General features: G+C 50.8%; 1 protein-coding gene and 2 pseudogenes across 3 annotated transcripts in view; 2 read left to right on the forward strand and 1 right to left on the reverse strand.

Moving 5' to 3' along the window:
• LOC132085617 (zinc finger protein 850-like) overlaps nt 1-17,659 on the reverse strand; it is a 316,878-nt pseudogene that overhangs the window by 265,682 nt on the left and 33,537 nt on the right.
• Nucleotides 1-17,659, forward strand: part of LOC132085611 (class I histocompatibility antigen, F10 alpha chain-like) — a 777,359-nt gene that overhangs the window by 111,431 nt on the left and 648,269 nt on the right. The window lies entirely within an intron of this gene.
• LOC132085505 (zinc finger protein 501-like) lies at nt 5,064-6,362 on the forward strand (annotated as a pseudogene).

Genomic DNA, 17,659 nt, shown 5'->3' on the forward strand with positions numbered 1-17,659 from the left:
TCTGAGTTAAAAGTATTATGGTTAAAGCTCTTCAATTTTGCAAAATGCAACATAAAGGCGAACATGGAAAAACGCAGACCAAAACTTGATTCTCACACTTCTGTCCCGAATCTACCTGACAATATAAAGTGGGAATATTATGAAAAATTTTTCTCATGTTGTAATTTTGTCATTGAAACTGCTGGGAAAACAAAAACTCTCCAAGAATCTCTTTAGTGTTAGAGAGTCAAGGCATTACTTGATTCTGGCTAGGATCTGCAACAGAAATAATTTCTTCAACAAATAGCCCAGCTGTGCAGAGAAAATCATTCCATGCCATGTGAGTTTTTCCTAAACTTTATGTAGTCTGAACCAATCTAAATCCCCTCCTTTAATGTTCATTCCTTCCAAGTTGTGTAAGTCTTTAGTATTTGGTTTCCTGTTGGACCCGGATTTCTTCCCCTCTGATGTGAATTCGTTCTCCACACTCCTGGATTTCCTTCTCAGCCTTTTCCAGCCCAGGTGTCTCCAGCTCTGCCAGGGGCAGTGTCTGGGGTAGCTGTTGGTTGCTGTTTGCTGCTGGGCAATGTTGATGTTTTGTTGCTGGTCGTTATCTCTGTGGGTGTCTTTTGGGCTATTCCCAGTCTGTTGGGATGTTGAGCTCATCTCCATTGAGTGGTGTAACACCCCTTAAAAAAAACCTTTAGAATTCCTTTCCCAAAGGCAAAGACAAACCAAGCCTGAGCAGAGAAATAAGATTTAAAAGAACCAGAATGGGTACATTTTGCAGCAGTGCAGTGGCAGGTAGCCCAGAGTGTGGGTGTCAGTGAGCCCCAGAGTGGAATTGTGCCGTGGTGTTCCCCAGCAGCTGTGGCAGTGCAGGCCCAGCCAGCGCTGAAGCTGCAGCAGTGGCAGCAAGGCTTGGCCCCAGTGGCTGGAGCTGGCAGAGGAGGGTGGCCAGGATTGCAGAGGATTCCAGGCGAGGATCTGTGGGCAGGCGCAGGGGCTTGGCCCGCTGTGGAGCCCTGGCTGCTGCTGCGTTGCCTTCAGGGCAGGCTCAGGGGCGGCCTCCCATCCTCCTGCTGCGGGCGGGAAGTGCAAATCTCCGGGGCTCCAGAGCCCTTGAGGCCAGGCTGAGGGGTCCCCCCGTGTTGAGCTGTGCTGACAGCTGTTTCTGGCCTCAGGGACACTTGGCATGGGCCCCTTGGCCACCAGTGGTGCTGCTTTGCACTCCTTAGGCAGGAGCCGATGTCCTGGCTGGGTGTTGGCAGCAGCAAAGTGCCAGGGCAGGCTCAGTGCCAGCCCAGCTTCCTGTGGGAGAATGTGCCTTGATATCTGCTCCAATGGTTGCTGAAGCAGTGAGAATTGCTTTTGCCCCCCTGTTAGGTGCCATGGTGTCAGCAGAAGATGTTGAAGCCTTCCTGCTCAGGGCATTTCAGTGCCATGCTCTCACAAGCACCAACAGCTGCGCGGGTTGAGCTGAGCATGGGGCAGTGACCTGCGCTAAGTCTGATTCCCCTTCCTTCCCTCCCCTGGAACAGGGTGTTGCTCTTAGACACCACTTGTCCTGATTGCTCCAGGGTGCTTTGGAGAGACTCCATATCTAATTTTCCCTATTTTCCTGGGGCTCCCAACACTTCTGGGTTCACTTCAGCATAGGCCTGGCCAGACATTTGACACAGAGGTACAACAGGACCGGCCTCTGTATCCCTTTTTATAATATTAATTTGTGTTACGAGTTTATCAATCAAATCCCTTCCCAGTGAATCGTGATAACAATTAGGAGCAAGTAAAAATTCATGCATTACAAACCCATCTCCTAGATATACTAACAATGATTTTGAATAAAACCATACATCTTTCCCACTTATCTCCTCACTAATCAAACATATTTTTAGCATTTTCCCCCCTTCGGTCTAAGATTCAGAGTGGATTGAGAGGCCCCTGTGTCCATCAGGAAATGCCTTCTCTCAATGCAGACCCACCCTGAATGTTGTGAAGGGCTCCATTATGGAGGGTCCCTGGTGTGATGGGAGCTGTGACAGCCCTGCCAATCCATGTCCATCAAGGGGTGGACTTGCTGGTCCTGAGGGTGCTGCTGTCTGTGCTTGCAGTGTCCTTGTGCCCTGCAGCTGGAGCCCTGGTTCCTTGCCAGGGGCTGTTTGGGTGGGCTCTCCCCTGCCGAGGAGGGCAATGCCTCTGCCAGGTGCTTGTGGCCGAGCCGTGCCCTGGGTGCTGGGGCCCCCTTGGGCCCTGGGGTTGATCCCTCAGGGGCTGTAGGAGCTGTGCCCTGGCCTTTGCCTTCAGCTTGGCCTTTTGCTGCTCCCTTCTTGCACTCACCTGCTGTGCCTTTGTGCCCAAGTGCTGCAGGGCCTTCTTCTGCCCCTTCTGCAGCCCCCTCAGTGCCTCTGGGTGCTCATCCTCTGACAGCTGCTGAGCTTTCTGCAAAATCATTTGTATCTCCAGTAACCCTAATAAAATCCTTAAAAGATAATCTCCTTGCTAAAATGTACAATCCACATTTCCCATGTATTGGAAAAAAAGGCTCCCAATATTACCAGTTGGATTGTGCCTGGGCCAGTCTGACCCTCGCTGCTGGGCCAAAGGCAGCAACTGCGGTGTATCACCCCAGAGATACTTTGGCTTGCTAGCAGTTGCAGCTGAGCACTGAACAAGTCCAGGCTTGTTAGAACCTCGTTTACCTCAGGAAGAATAGCTTCAGGCGATGGTGAAGAGAAAAAGGAGGATTCTGCTAGAGGGTTTAATGTCCAGAGGTTTATTCCATGGTTACAGAGGTCTGAACGTGAGCAACTGCTCCAACAGAATCCCGGCCGCATGGTCTGATCACCTTTTTAAGCTCAGGGACAGGGGGAGGGGAGGTACAGGTGAGCCACCAACCAGGTGAGAGGGGCAGGGTGTCAGGGGGGGATGACACCCAGACAGGCCAATGACCCCCGGGCCTGAGGGGCATCCTTTGAACTTGACCAACCACACGACGCCTTGCTGGAATGTTAAACCTGATTGACAACCCAGCAGAGGGCGAGGGAAGACGGGGGAAGAGAAGTATTGGCACACCTGGGGAAAGAAGTTTACAAGACACTGCAACACCCATGTGTTCCTTGCTCCTCCTCCCTGTGCTCAGGGTGCCCTCCCCAGCCCGTATCCCAGAGCTGCTCCCTGTCCTGCCGCAGTGTCCAGAGGCGCCCCTGGCGGGCAGGGCCGGCAGCTCCACGGGGCCGGGCAGCGGCCGGGGCGTCCCGCAGCCTCCTGGGGGCCGGGGGCCACTGCCGGCCCTGCCCGGGGCTGGTGGGGTCTGGCAGCGCCCGGCGCTGAGCCCCGGCTGCCCCACAGCCCCGGGCCGGCCCCGCAGCTCCCCACAGGCCCCCAGCCCGTGCTCCCGGTGCCGCAGCTCTGCGCCCGGTGCTGCCGCTGCCCCCCACTGAGAAACCCCCTGAAACCCTGACCTCCTTGTTTTCCTGGCCTGGAAACCGGGGATACAAAAGATCTGAATCAGCTGACAAGTTTTGAGGCTAAGGCCCTGCTGATAAACATCCCAATCCTCAGTATTTTTCTCTTCCTCCGCTTTTCTATCATCCTTTTCCTTCCCACATAGATTCCTGCTGCAGCTTTTTGCCTTAACCATATTGCTGCACACTCCCCTTCACCCAATCCCTTTGCAGCACACCAACACCATCCATGCCCTGTTGTCCAAATGCGAGGGGAATTTGGGGAGGTGGGAGTGGGGCAGCGCCAAGGCCGGGCCCCCCCGCACTGTCCCGGCGGGAGCGGCTGCAGTGGGGACCGAGTGCGGGCGGGAGCGGTCGAGAGCCCAGCGCTGCCCCAGCCCGACCTGCCCCAGCTCCATCCCTGCCCCTGCCGTGGGATGCTGTGGGTTTGGGGGAAAGAGGGAGCCAGCAGTGGGTGCTGGGCCTGGGACAGGAGGAGAAGGGAAGGAGAAGCAGAATTGAGGACCATGATGCCGAATTTTGCCCCAAAAGGTGAGAATAACTGCTTAAGAGACTCAGCCTAAGTCAGATAAGCAGGAGGTATTTTATTGCGATGCGTCGGAGAAATCACAAAATGGATTTCTAAGTTATGTACAGCAAAAGCAGGTTTTTATACAATTTTAAACAAGGATTACATCATTTATTACATGCATATTCATAGGCAGGCGGAGTCTTCCGGGAATTCCTGGTCTTCCTTAGTTAAATTTTAAGCTTTTCCTAATTTGGACTTCTTCCTGTTATCCTTGGCATGTTTTTCCATGGCTTAGCTGAAGTTACTGTTGTACTTGGCTTGATTCTAACGGCTTGGCAGGTCACTTTAACTTATTGGCTTCCACTTTTGTTTCTTCAAATATTCTAATTCCAAAATTTCTTCTGTGGGTGTATTTTAGATTACCTTATCTAAATATCTGATCAAAGTTCTTCCTGATAGTGTATTTTAGGTTATTCATTAACTTCTGCAATTCGCTTGATATACTTTTGAGTGTCTTTTAATTCTTTTATTTCTCAGAAACTATTGTTCATTATAATAAATTACTTCAAACAAAAGGGTCAAATGATGCATGAGGGAGGAGAAGGTGGGATTGTGCAGGAGAAGGAGGAAGAGGAGTGGGAGAAAGAGCAAGGACACTGGATGTGGAGGAGGAGCAGAAACAGGAGGCACCACAAGGTTCCACTTCTCCCTGTATCTGCAACTTCCCTGCCAGCCCCAGTAGCATTTACCCCCTACCATGCAGCAGATGACCGGGAATTGGGATCCACGATTTTCCCGGGGGTGAATCTTGGTGTTTCTGAGCTTTATTGGGCTAATTGTTGGTGCTTTGTTTTTTTGTGGGGGCTGAATCTTTATATTTTGGAGGGGGCTTTTGCTGAATCTTGATGTTTGGGAAGTTTTTGATCTGTGTCTTGATGTTTGGAGGACTTTTGTGCTGAATCTTGGTGTTTTGGAGGTTCTTAGAGACACAAGATGCCCAATGACTTAATGAGATGAACTTGGGCAAGGAGGAGCTCCCAGTCCAAGGCACTCTCATTTTGTTCTTTTCCCCAAACCAGGATTTTTCATTCCTAAGACGTGTGTGAATGGAGCAGGAGGAAAAGCCCTGGAGATTCCGCACGAGGAGGGGCAGCAAACCCAGCCCAGGGAGCTGCGGGGAGGAAAGAGCCCCCCTGAGCCGGGAAGGCAGCCAGAGATCCAGCCAGAGCTCAGAGCTGGTGGAGAACCCCCATGGCAGAGAGAAGCCCCACAAGTGCTTGGAATGTGGGAAGGGTTTTAGTCGGAGCTTAGACCTGATCCAGCACCAGGTGATCCACACTGGGGAACAGCCCTACGAGTGTGAGGAGTGTGGGAAGCGTTTCAGCTGGAGCTCCAGCCTGAGGCAGCACCAGAGGATCCACACTGGGGAGAGGCCCTTTGAGTGTGAGGAGTGTGGGAAGAGCTTCAGCCACAACTCTGTCCTGATCCAACACCAGAGGATCCACACTGGGGAAAAGCCCTTTGAATGTGGGGAATGTGGGAAGAGCTTCAGGCAGAGGGGCCACCTGATGCAACACCAGATGATCCACAGCGGGGACCGGCCTTATGAGTGTGGGGAATGTGGGATGAGCTTCAGCCAGAAGGACCACCTTATGCGACACCAGAGGATCCACACAGGAGGAAAGCCCTATGAGTGTGTGGAATGTGGGAAGAGCTTTAGATACAGCTTTGGCCTGAGGAGACATGAGAGGATCCACACTGGGGAAAAGCCCTATGAGTGTGGGGAGTGTGGGAAGAACTTCAGCATGAAATGCAAGCTGACGGAACACCAGAAGATCCACTCTGGGGAAAAGCCCTACAAGTGTGGGGAATGTGGGAGGAGCTTCAGAGAAAGCTGGGCCCTGATTCGGCACCAGGTGATCCACACGGGCGAACGGCCCTACACCTGCTTGGAATGTGGGAAGAGCTATGGGTGGCACACTGACCTGAGAAAACACCACCAGCGTGTTCACTCTGGGGAGAAGCCCTACAAGTGTCCCCAGTGTGGGAAGAGGTTTCACAGGAGCTCCGATCTCCTCATACATGAGCGGAGTCACAGGGAGGAGAGGCCCTTCCGCTGCCTCGACTGTGGGAAAGGCTTCAAGCTAAACTCCCACCTCACCCTGCACCGGCGCATCCACACGGGGGAGAGGCCCTACGAGTGTGGGGAGTGTGGGATGAGATTCTCATCGAGCTCAATCTTGACAAAACATCAACGAAGGCGCCACTAAGGGAAGCCCTGTGAGTGCCCTGAGTGTGGGAAGAGCTTTGTGTGCTGCTCCAGCTCCATCCCCCATGAGAGGATCCACGTTGGATGATCCCCAGTGACCCCTGTTGGGCAGAGCCCTGGTGATCTGTGGTCCTGATGATCCAAGTTGGAAGGCATCTGTCTGGGGGGCTCCACATCTTCCTGGTTCCCTGAGGGTACCTAGATAAGCCCAGCAGCAGGAACATCCATCAGGATGCAGACCTATAATGGGAATTCCATGGGGAGAGCAGATCTGTCGACTTTCAACCCCATAAAATCTTATGCATTCAATTCTATCTTCCTGTGACATCAAGGAGTATTGAATGGTCTTGGAGGTACATTCTGGGTTACTGTTTGGTGCTTGTATCCCCAGTCTGTTCTGTTTATGCTGAATAATAAGTTTTGCACCTTCAAGACTTGTCCTGAGAGTGAAGGGGGAGAGAAGAAGCACGGAGTTTGTTTTCGGAAACCGCACTCACTCCTCCACATTCGTGTTCCTGCACTGTGTTGTCTGCGGATGGGCAGACAGCAGGACAGAGCTCTCCTTTCCTTTTAGTTAGTTTTAGCTAGCTGAACCAAACAAGTTCTCTGCACTGTGGGGTTTTTCCCCTTTCTTTGGACCTGTTTAAACCTGCTCTGGCCTGAACACCAGAAGAGCACGGGCAGCTCACACCTGTGGCCCACCGGGCTGGGCCTGGCCTGTGACATTTCCAGCATCGGAGGGATTGATAAGAGACTGAGTGAGCTGAGCCTACAGACCATGGAGGGACTTTGTGAGTTTGTGTCTCTTTTAGAGCGGCAAGAGGTTTTATTGTTTAATATTATTTAGGTTTTATTGTTTAATAAACAGTTTTTTCCGCTTTTCTCCAAGGAGGTATTTTATTTTTCCTGAACCTGTGGGGGAAGGGCCAATTGAATCTGCTGTCTTAAAGGAACCCCTTTGTGGGTTCTCTCCCAAATTTGCCCTGAACCAGGACAATGTCTTTTCCAACTTCAGGGATTCCACAGTTTTGATTTCCTATTTCCCAAGGGTGTCTTCTGTAGCCAAATGGTGAAAAACTGGGGAAAAGACCAAGATTTTGGAGACAGTGGGGTAGAAACCCCACCAAAAAAGGTTCTTCCCTTGCACCTAAGCAGTGGATCCTCAGCTGGTATGGACAAGGAAATCTTTTTCTTTTGGCCTTGATTTTGTTTTAATTTCTATTTATCCCTTTAAAATATCCAATATTGAGGTAAAAACAGACATTGAACTAAGACTTGGATGTGGTCATGGTAGGACACATGGACACATGGAGAGAGACTTGGGGACGCATGGATATTAACAGGGATGGGGCCATTTGTGGGGGACATGGGGGGACACAGGCATGGATGGAGATGTGGGGGACAATGACAGGGATGGAAACAGGGAGAGAGCCATGGGTGAGGACATGGTGGGACATGGGCAGTGACATGTGGGGACATGGCCATGGCCGGTGCCATGGGGGGAACTTGCAGAGGATGTGGGGGATGCAGGGTTGGAGGGAGTTGAGGGTTCCTGGGAGGGACTTGGGTCTTGCTGAGGCCTCTGGGGACCCCAGGCTGAGCAGCTCCAGCTGTGCTGGGAGACCCTGGGGGAGGTTCTGGGGCAGCTGCTCAAGGACCCCTGACCTGGAGCCCCAGCCAGGCATTGGGCTCCTGGAAGGGGATGAACATCCTTGTCCCCAGGAGCTAAATCCCAGCACCCCCAGGGTGTCAGGGGCAGCTGAGAGGCCACAACAGGGAGGGGAAAGCCAGAGAGAGCTGTCGCACTTTTAAGCTACACCTCAAAAGTCCCAAAACTGAGGGATTCCTCCCAGGAAAAAGCAGCCAGGAGCTGCCAGAATTGAGGGAAAGGGGAGATGTGACCTTCCAGACAGAGCAGGAGCGGCCTGCATCCCCCAAAACCAAACACAGGGGTGAGGGCTGGGGCTGGGGGCACAATAGAGAAGGGATGGAAGAGCAGAGGAAAAGAGGATTCAAAGCGCGAGAGGGATGGCACCCCCAAACTGAGTTGGGAGGGGTCTTTGGGTTGGGGGAATGATGAGTGAGGGAAGGGAACGGTGGGGATGGAACAGAGAAAGAGCAGTTCCATGGGGATTCCATTGTGTCCCCATCATTCGATTCCTGGAGTGATTCCCTGGGGCTCAGGGGGGGAATGGATCCGCACTGGGTGGGTCTCCAAGCCCCCTGCCCATCCCTGGGGGGTTCATGGGGGGTTCCCTCCACCCAAATGCTGGTGATGCTGCAGCCATGGGGGAGAGGTGGGATCTGGAGTGGATGTGGAAGGGGGAGCAATAGGAAGAGGAGGGAGAGGAGGAGGAGGATGGGGAAAAGGAGGAGCAGGAACAGGAGGAGGAAGAGGAGGAGCCCCAGCAGAATCACTCTTTTCCCACCTGCCCGCTGAGTCTCCAGCTCCCCTGGCCCTGGCAGCATCGATCCCCCAGATCCCACAGGTGAGCGGGGAAGGGAAACTGACCCCAAATCCACTGGGGGGGCCTCTGGGAGGATTTGTTTGCGGGGTAGGGGATGTTTGGACCTTGCAGGTCCCCAAGGGTGAGACACAGATGCTGCTTTGGAGACTTGTGGAGGGTTCCGGTGGCAAACTGTCTGTACTGGCTGGGGAGGTGGTACCAGTTTCGGGGGGGGAGAGATTGGCATCAGAGTGGGGAGAGCAGCAAAGGCCAATCCCAGAGCTGAGGGATCCCGGCAGCCTGGAGGGGTGGGGGAAGCTGGAGATGAGCAGGGTCTGGGCCCATCCGACTGTGAACAGGGCAGTTACTTCTGGAGCTGTACTTGGGCAGCAGGACCAAGGGCTCACCCACTGTTTTTCCCCCAAGCCAGGATTTGTCAATCCCAAACTTTGTCTGGATGAAGCTGGAGGAGGCTGCAAGGAAAAGGAAAATGGCCTGGGACACAGAGGCAGGCGAGGAGGAAGTCACTGCCCCTTTGCCCCTCTCCTCTGCTCCATGTCTCAGCCCAGCATTGCCCCTGGCTGCAGGACAATCCCACTGCTGATGATATAAACAAAAATCCGCCAATTTTTTTTGATGAGAAAAAGGTTACAAAAACTAGTCAGATCACTCTTGCTGCTGAAGCGCTACCTGTTTGTTATGATAATTACAAGTCGTTGTCGTTAATGGTTCTTTTTTGTATCAGTAATGGCCCTGGCCCAAGACTAAGTTAATGGCTCTTCTCAGGAGACAGTGAAGGGCGGGGACCTCCCCAGACAGTGAGGAGAAAGGACTAAATGTGGGAGAGGGGACATGCTAAATAACTTCAGGACCAGCATGCCATGAGAAGCTACTACTCCAAACTTACTGAAAAGACCCCCAAAACAACGAGCCAATATAGAGTTGAGAAATTGGAGTGATGTCTGAACATGAGGAGCAGAGTGCTGGACCTGCGGGGACGCTGGGGGCCTTTGTTGCCCCTCACCCTGGGTGTGGGGATCCTCTCGGACCGGGTCCCGAAGGGAGCGAAGCTGGGAAAGTCAACATCTGGGTCACGCCCAAAAAAAGCTCCAACGAGGACTGGACCACCGGCTCTGTCCCTGGTGGACAAAGCTGCAAATATCCTCCTACGAGTCACCTTGGGAGAGACAACGGAGACTGCAGACCTGTCGAGCTTCCCAATCCTGAGCTAATCACTTTTAATACAGGCATTAAAAGGAGAAAAAGTCTCCTGCCCTGTTTATTTTAGCTGACACTGTCCTGCCAGGGATGAATTGGTGGGATCCCTTCCCCTTCCCTCTAAGACAGAGGCAAATCCCATCCTCTCCTTGTCCACAGCTCCTTCCTCTTCTCTTTCTGTCCTTCCTTCCTCATTCCTTCCTCTCCTTTTCTTTTCTCCTTTCTTTTCTCCTTTCCAGGCACTGAGCTGCAGATGGAGACCAGGGAGGACAAATCCCTGTGGTATTCACATTTCTTTGAATAGAGACATAATTCTCTCTCCCAGGATTTTTCCTGGGAAGCTGTGGAAAGACTGAGAAAGCTCAGAAAGGAAGAAAACAATTCTTATCTCACTTGCTGCACCTGTTGTTTGGCACATGTGGAATGTGTTATTGAGATTGTTTACTGAGAGTGATTTGTTAATTGGACTGTGGTGATGGTTGTTTGGACTGATTGACCAGTTAGGTCAAAGCTGGGTCGTGACTGTCTGGAAAGGGTCAGAGGTTTTTCTTTAGTATGTAATTTTGTATAGATTTAGTATAGCAATAGTGTAATGTAGTATAATATAGTATAGAATAAAGCATCTGTTCAGCCTTTAAAATCATGGAGTCAGAGCACATATTTCCTTGGATGGGTGAGACAAAGTAGAAATTTAACAGGATAGAAATGCATTTTTGGATTTAGGTGAAAAGTGCTGTTCTGAGCCTGTAACTTGTTTATCTGTGCTTAAGACTCCCTGTTCTCACAAGAGAGGAAAAAAATCAAAGAAAAAATCTTGTGCTCACAGAATGGCCTCGACCAAGAGAAGGAATTCAAACTCTCAAGATAAGCGGAGGCCCCTTTGTCAGGGCCAAAGGCTGAGGCTGACCAGAGAGCTCTCTGCGCAAAAGGCAAGGACTGATAAAAACTAATTGCAGCTTGTAATGTGAAATCTGTAAAATGAATATGAATGAGACTATATGCATATGTATAAGCAAGGGGAAATTCCCAGGGGTGTGCGTGTCCTTTAGGGGGAACAACGATTCCCACATGCGTCCAGTGCTAAACATACCGGCTTTACAACTTTTTACAAAGTTGTGGAGTTTCTCTTTTTTTTCCACTAATCATTTTGGCGAGCCAGCCAGGCGATTGTCTGTCCCTGCAGGGGTGGAAGGGAGGACGGACTACTGGGCGCTCCCTGGGATTTTCCTGGAGGAGCTCTGCTCCATCTCGGCTTGCCTCCTGCGGATACAGACAACGACCTGCTGCTTTGCAGATACACAGTATGTCTATCAAAGAGCCTGGGGGAGATAGGGCTGCTGATAAGTCATTCAGAGACGTCTGAGTGCACAGCCTCATCCCTGTGCTTGCAGGCAGCCATCGACCAAGAGCACGGTCAGTGGCAGAGGTTCCCGGTTCATAGCGCGACTGGGAACGGGTCCATTGTTCAATGGAGCGGCCGCTAGCGACTCTGGGGTGAGCCGAGTGAACCCAAACTTTGTGTGCTTGTGGTGTCCAGACATTGTATGGCTAATGCATTGTGTGGTTAATGTTGGCATGTTTATAATCGTGTGAGTGCGTGGTGTATCAAACAGACCGAGTGAGTGAGTGAGTGAGTGAGTGTTCCCACGGCGTGCGGGGGCAGTTCTACCCATGTCTGAAGCAGCCAGGTGAGGCTCGGAGCGCCAGCTGGGACAGTCTGTGAGGGCAGGAACACCCCGTGGAGTAGTGGAACAAGTGGAGAAATGTGGGTGAGGACATTTAGTCATTTATTGTGTTTAAAGGTGGTGATGTGTGATTTGTGTAGATTGTGCACGTTTTAACCGTGGCTAGATGAACTCAGGGGATTCTTCTGCCCCCGCAGTTTGGACTTGGTCCCTGGAATTTTACTGTGTGCTGTTATTTTGATTGTGTCCAGAGTGTGTGAGGACCAGAAGAGGCTGATAACCTGATGTGGGTAGATGATGAAGTGTTGTATGTTGGGTTGTGTCAAGGAAAGTGGGCACTCTTAAGAGATACCCCTTTCCCAGTGAGTTTGTGTGGTTCCTCCCCCACATTGTGGTAATTTGATTCTCGGTATTGTAGGCTTGTGTTTGTGGAGATTTTAGGATTTTGTTTGAAACAAGTGTAGCATTTTACGTGGAAAAACTGCAGTATGGTGATTTATGTTTAACTGTGATAAAACAAATTAAAGGAATTCCAGGAATTCCCTTCCCACAGCAACCTAAGCCCTGACTCTCGTGAATTTGAGATGCAGGGTGTGTGTGTGTGTCTGTGTCTGTGTTTGTGTTTGTGGGCATATCAGAGTTTTTGCTGTAACAGGCACAGCTTTTTGCAAGGCAGCAAAGTGAGTGTCAGTAGAAACAATGCTTGAATTAGATTGTGGGGGAAGAGAACTGGGAAAGAATGAGATTTTGTAAAGCAGAGTTTAGGTGGAAGAGACCAAGACAGGCACTTTATAATTTATGTTATTCTAAGGAAACCAAGGCTACTCAGAGAGCTCTAAAGAATTTAATGGCAACTGGTCACGAGAAGCAAAGAAGAACAAGGATGTTGAATTATTAGAAAAGAGAGTTTCAAGTAATTTAAGAAACCCAGCAGAAATAATTAAAGCTGAGTGCGTTCAGCTTATTTTATACCCCAAGACTTTGAATTAAGGCAAAAGGCTGGGATGGGGTAGAAAGATGGGAGCTAAGAAAATGGAATTTTTAGTAGACACAGGGGCAGCAAACTCAGTGTTAAATAAAGCCTTGATGCCTGTAACAGATGTTATGGTAAGGGGGCAACTGGCCAATCTGAAAAATCATATTTTGCAAACCATCAAAATAGTCATAGTTTTTTGTATATGCCCAACTCTCCAAAGGCCCTGTTGAGTAGGGACTTGTTGGAGCAGCTGGAAGCAAAGATCACATTTAAAGATGGACAGATTATTTTAGAGGTAAAGGATCAAGAATATGGAGATATATTGAGCTTAATTTTAACAATTAGTGAAACTGAAATTGAAAATAAGGATGAAATTTACAAGAAAATAATGGATCCAATGTTTCCTGGGGTATGGGCTTCTAACATGGCAGGGAGGGCAGAGAATGCACCTTCTGTACAAGTTAAGGAAAACAACAGGCTAGGGTCAGGCAGTACAACTTGTGGCAAACCCATACACCCTACTAACATGTTTGGCACCTGAGCTACCCTTGTTTACTGTTTTAGATCTGAAAGAGGCCTTCTTTTGCCACCCTATTCATAAAGCCAACCAGAAAATTTTTGCATTCAAATGAGAAAACCCTAAAAGCAGGTGCAAAACCCAGCTCACATAGATTGTGAAGGCCTCAAGGCCTTCAAGGCTTCAAAATTCCCCTGCTCTGTTTGGAGAACAACTTACAAAAGACCTAGAGCCCCAGGAAGCTCCACAAGAAGAAGGAAGGCTATTACAGTACGTGGATAATCTCTTGATATCCACTCAGACAAGGGAAGCATGTGTGGCCTGGACCATGAGCCTTTTGGATTTCCTAGGGCTCCAAGGACACAGAGTATCAAAGAAAAAAAAAAAGAAAAAGGCAGAGGCAGTGAAACAGAAAATAATCTACCTGGGGTATGAGGTCAGTGCTGGGAAAAGGACTCTGTAGTCACTAACCTTGTGAACCCAGCTTCTTTTCTCAGTGGGATCAAGGAGAAGCAGCACACCATGATTGCCTGGAGACCATTGAAGCTACTTACTCCAGATGCCCGGACTTGAAGGACACTCCTTTGCATGGTGCAGAGACCTGGTTCACTGATGGGAGTAACCACATTGCCAGTGGAAAGCGACGTGCTGGATATGCAGTCACTACCTGCAGAGAGGTAATAGAATCTGGACCCCTACCAACAGGCACCTCTGCACAGAAGACCAAAATAATTGCACTGATTCTCTTTCCTTTTGGCTTAGAAATGGCAGGAGGAAAGAGAATAAAATCTATACAGAGCCATGGTATGCATTTGGAGTTGTGCATGCACATGGAGCCACCTGGAGAGAGAGAGGGCTGCTGACCTCACAAGGAAAGAACATCAAACATGCACAAGAGATGATTGGGATAATCGGGCTGCTGGAAGCAGTTCAGCTGCCTGAAAAGGCAGCAATTATGCCTATTAGGGCACACCAGAGAGTGAACTCAGAATTGGAAGAAGGAAATGAGCTGGCGGATAGAGAGGCAAAGGAAGCAGCAAAAAGTGAGGTAACTATTGAAGGAGCTCTGATTTTAGATGGGCAAATTTCCCTTGAAGGTAAGCCAGAATACAATGAGAAAGATAGAAAACTAATCAAAGATCAAAAAGGGACATACAACCAAGAAGGGTGGGCTACCATTGAAGGGAAGATGGTAATCCCTTCCCATTTCATGTAGTCACTAGTAAGGGAGGAGCACCAGAAAACACACTGGGGAATAGATGCCCTGAACACCTACTTGATTGAAAGAATCGTTGCCTGGAATTTATATGCCGCTATTACTCAAGTGGCAGTGTGATCTTTGCCTCCAGACTAACCCCAATAATACCCGCAGACCAAAACTTGGTCAGACTGGGAGGGGCCATTGGCCTGGACCGCAGTGGCAAATTGACTTATCCATCAGAAGGCAGAAGCTGTTGTCTGTCACCCTGGCTTTTTGAGATTTTCTAAGCCTTCTGATGTTGACATTCTTGTAGTGAACTTTCTCACACACTGTCTGTAAATAACTCATTGTTTTTCATTCCTTTATGGAGGAGGAGAGAGTTGATGGACTGTTTGTTTGACCTGTGTCATTGCAGAGGTGTTACTGTCACCTTCCAATCCACTGTCACTTTTGTAAAACTATAAATATTGGAGTCAGAGAATAAAACTTCCCTTTTTTCCTTCACCTTGAGAGAGGTGGTGTGCTTGTGTTCTTTCGTGTCCATCAGCGACAGTTGTCCCTTCCTGGAATGATTTTTGCTCAGAAGTGATTATCTGCAGCACAAAACCACCATCCACTATTGACTTTCACAGGACAATGACATTCTTACAGAGATACTGTCAAGTTGCCTTGTGTGCTTCTGGCTCTTTTTCTTTCTCTCTGGATGAAAACATCCAGAAGACGTCCAGCGTCTGATGGCCAGTGCTGTGGGTGCTGTCCATCTGGCTGTGGCCAGCAGCTCGTGCCCAAACACAAGAGGGTGCCTTCTGGGCAAGGGGATGGACTGGCATGAGCAGCCATTTTCCCTGGTGAACCCGGGAGACACCTGGGCAAGTGCAGAAGATTGGGATGACCCTGGCATGAGAGAACGTGTGGTGTGTCTCTGATGATGCTGCCAGCACTGCGAAGCAACAGCCAAGACAAGCACTGGAAGCAGACACATCCTGTCAATTTCTGCTTGTGAGAGTCTGTCCAAATTTTCCCTCATCTGCCTCACAATCGTCGTTGGGGGACCACCGAAGAGAAGACCCCCCTGTCTTGAATCTCTGGCTCCAAGGGAGAGAGTCATGTGCCTGAGACCTGAGAGCATTGCTAAGCCATTGTTCTCACAGGTGTTGTTTGCTGTGTGCTACGCTGAGCCCAATCAGAAGAAGAACGGGGCACCGTGCCCTTTTTGCAACAACAGCCTTGGAAGCTGTCCCACCTCTCGGCCTGGCTGGACTTCTCCTGAGTTTCAGGTGGTCCCCCCACAGAAGACCCTCACCTGTTTTACAACCACTGTGACAGACAGACTGAGATGGAAGGAGCCTCTCCATCAAGGACTGAGACATGGAAGCCTCATGTGAAAAGGCCCCTCTGCTCCTTCCAAGGACTGGGACTGAAACCCCCAGCCCGGGGCAGGTGTGTGGGGGAGGCAAGCTGACCAAAGCGAGATGTTTGCCTGCAGGTTGTGACCCCTGCACCAAGAAGACAATGGCTCTCGCTTACTGCCGAGAGCATGGACTACCTGTTACTTCTATTCCTTATTGTATCTGTATCCTCCTGCCTCGCAATTTCCAATGGAGTTATCATAATAAAAACCTCTGAGTTAGCGAGAGACTTCGAGATCTCCCCGACATAACAGTGGATCCTCGACTGGACTGGACCAAACGACTTCATCTCTATGTTTGGTAGCTCTATCCCCTCTCTCTTTCTCTCTCTCTCTCTTTTGTCTCTCCCTCTTCCCCCATCTTTTTCTCTCCCTTAATCGCTCTATCACATTTTGCTGTGCTCATTCAATAAAGGTGCATTTGTTTCGATTATCATTGCAAACTCCCTTGTACCATGTCGGTTCTTTTTGCACCCTGAGATAAAATTCACGAACCATCACGAAACCCGTCCGTGACGACCGATCGTGACACCCCCCGAGGACCCCTCCCCAAATTCCCCCCATAGCCCCCCCAGCACCCCCAGACCCCACTAAAACACCCTCAAGTTCCCCCCAGACCCTCCCCAAATCCCCCCCGAACATCCTCAAGACCCCTCCCCAAATTCCCCTCACGACCCCTCCAGGACCCCTCACCTGTCCCTGCATCTCCTCAGCAGCTCCCGGAGCCTCCCGTCCTCTCCCAGCGCCTCCCCTGCTCTCTCCAGCGCCTCCCGCAGGACCTGCCCGAGCCCGGGGCGGTTCCTGGGGGTCCCTGAGGGGGTCCCGGGGGGCGGGCGGGGGAAGGAGGGGGCACCTGCTCCATGGCCGGCCCCGGGGTCAGGGGGCACTGCTTCAGGGTCAGCTCTGATTGGCTGGAGCGGCGCAGGGAGGGCGGGAGTTTCTGATGGGATACACCCAGTGATTGGTTGGTTTCGTGGAGGGCACGGTGATTGACATGGGGGGGGAGCGGTGCACGGTGATTGGCTGCATAGGGGCAAACAAGGCGGGAGTTGCCGACGGGAGACGCGCGGTGATTGGTTGGTTCAGCTCAAGAGAGGAGGGAGTAGCTGAGGGGTGGCGCGCGTTGATTGTTTGGTTCGCCGCATGAGAGACAGGCGGTGGGGATGTGTGCAGTGATTGGCTGGATTGGATGCACAGGGAGGCTGGTGTTCCTGAGGGGAGACCCGCGGTGATTGGATGGTTTGGGGCGGGGCGCGCTGTTATTGGCTGGGAAAAGTCCGGGATTTTTTAGGGACATTCCCGGTTCTGTGGGAGTCAGGGAAAGGCGCTGCGGAAGAAGTCGCAATGTTACGGAAAGGCAGGACCCTCTGTTCCCCGTAGATAAGACCCTTTGTTACTCATAGATAAGAAATTAACATAGGAATGTAGCCTCCCTTAACCGAATACCAGTAACTTTCCATTCCTTACCCAGTACTTTTCCATTCCCTACTAACCACAGATAAGAAGGACAAACCCCCTTTTGACGTAGAGACCCCTTAGACTATAAGACCCCATGAGAAGAAGTAATAAACGCCTTTTGACCGTCCACCACATTGGTGTCTGTGTGTGTCACTGGCCCGAACGGCCCTGGAGAGTGGGCTGTCGAGCTGTACCTCAGAACCAGGTCGCCTGCCTTGATCCAGAAGGCAACATTTTGGTGCCGGGACCCGAGAAAGCGGCTTGCGCCCGGGGAACGGGGATACTCCTGGGAAGAGGACGGCGACTGTGGCAGCAGGTCTGAGAGCAGTGGGAGGGACGCCTCCGGACCAGCATGGAAAATGGAAGCCACAGCGAAGGTCGTAAGTCAGGCTCATGAGCAATGGGGAATTAAAGGTGAGCTCAGGAATTCTAATCTTGCTATTGCAAGGCTCCTAGAGCTGGGGACGATCGAACGTCCGGTAAATATATTATATTCGGAAGTGTGGGAGAAGTGCACTGCCGC

Source organism: Ammospiza nelsoni, chromosome 31 (assembly GCF_027579445.1).
Source record: "Ammospiza nelsoni isolate bAmmNel1 chromosome 31, bAmmNel1.pri, whole genome shotgun sequence".
NCBI classification, from domain to species: domain Eukaryota; kingdom Metazoa; phylum Chordata; class Aves; order Passeriformes; family Passerellidae; genus Ammospiza; species Ammospiza nelsoni.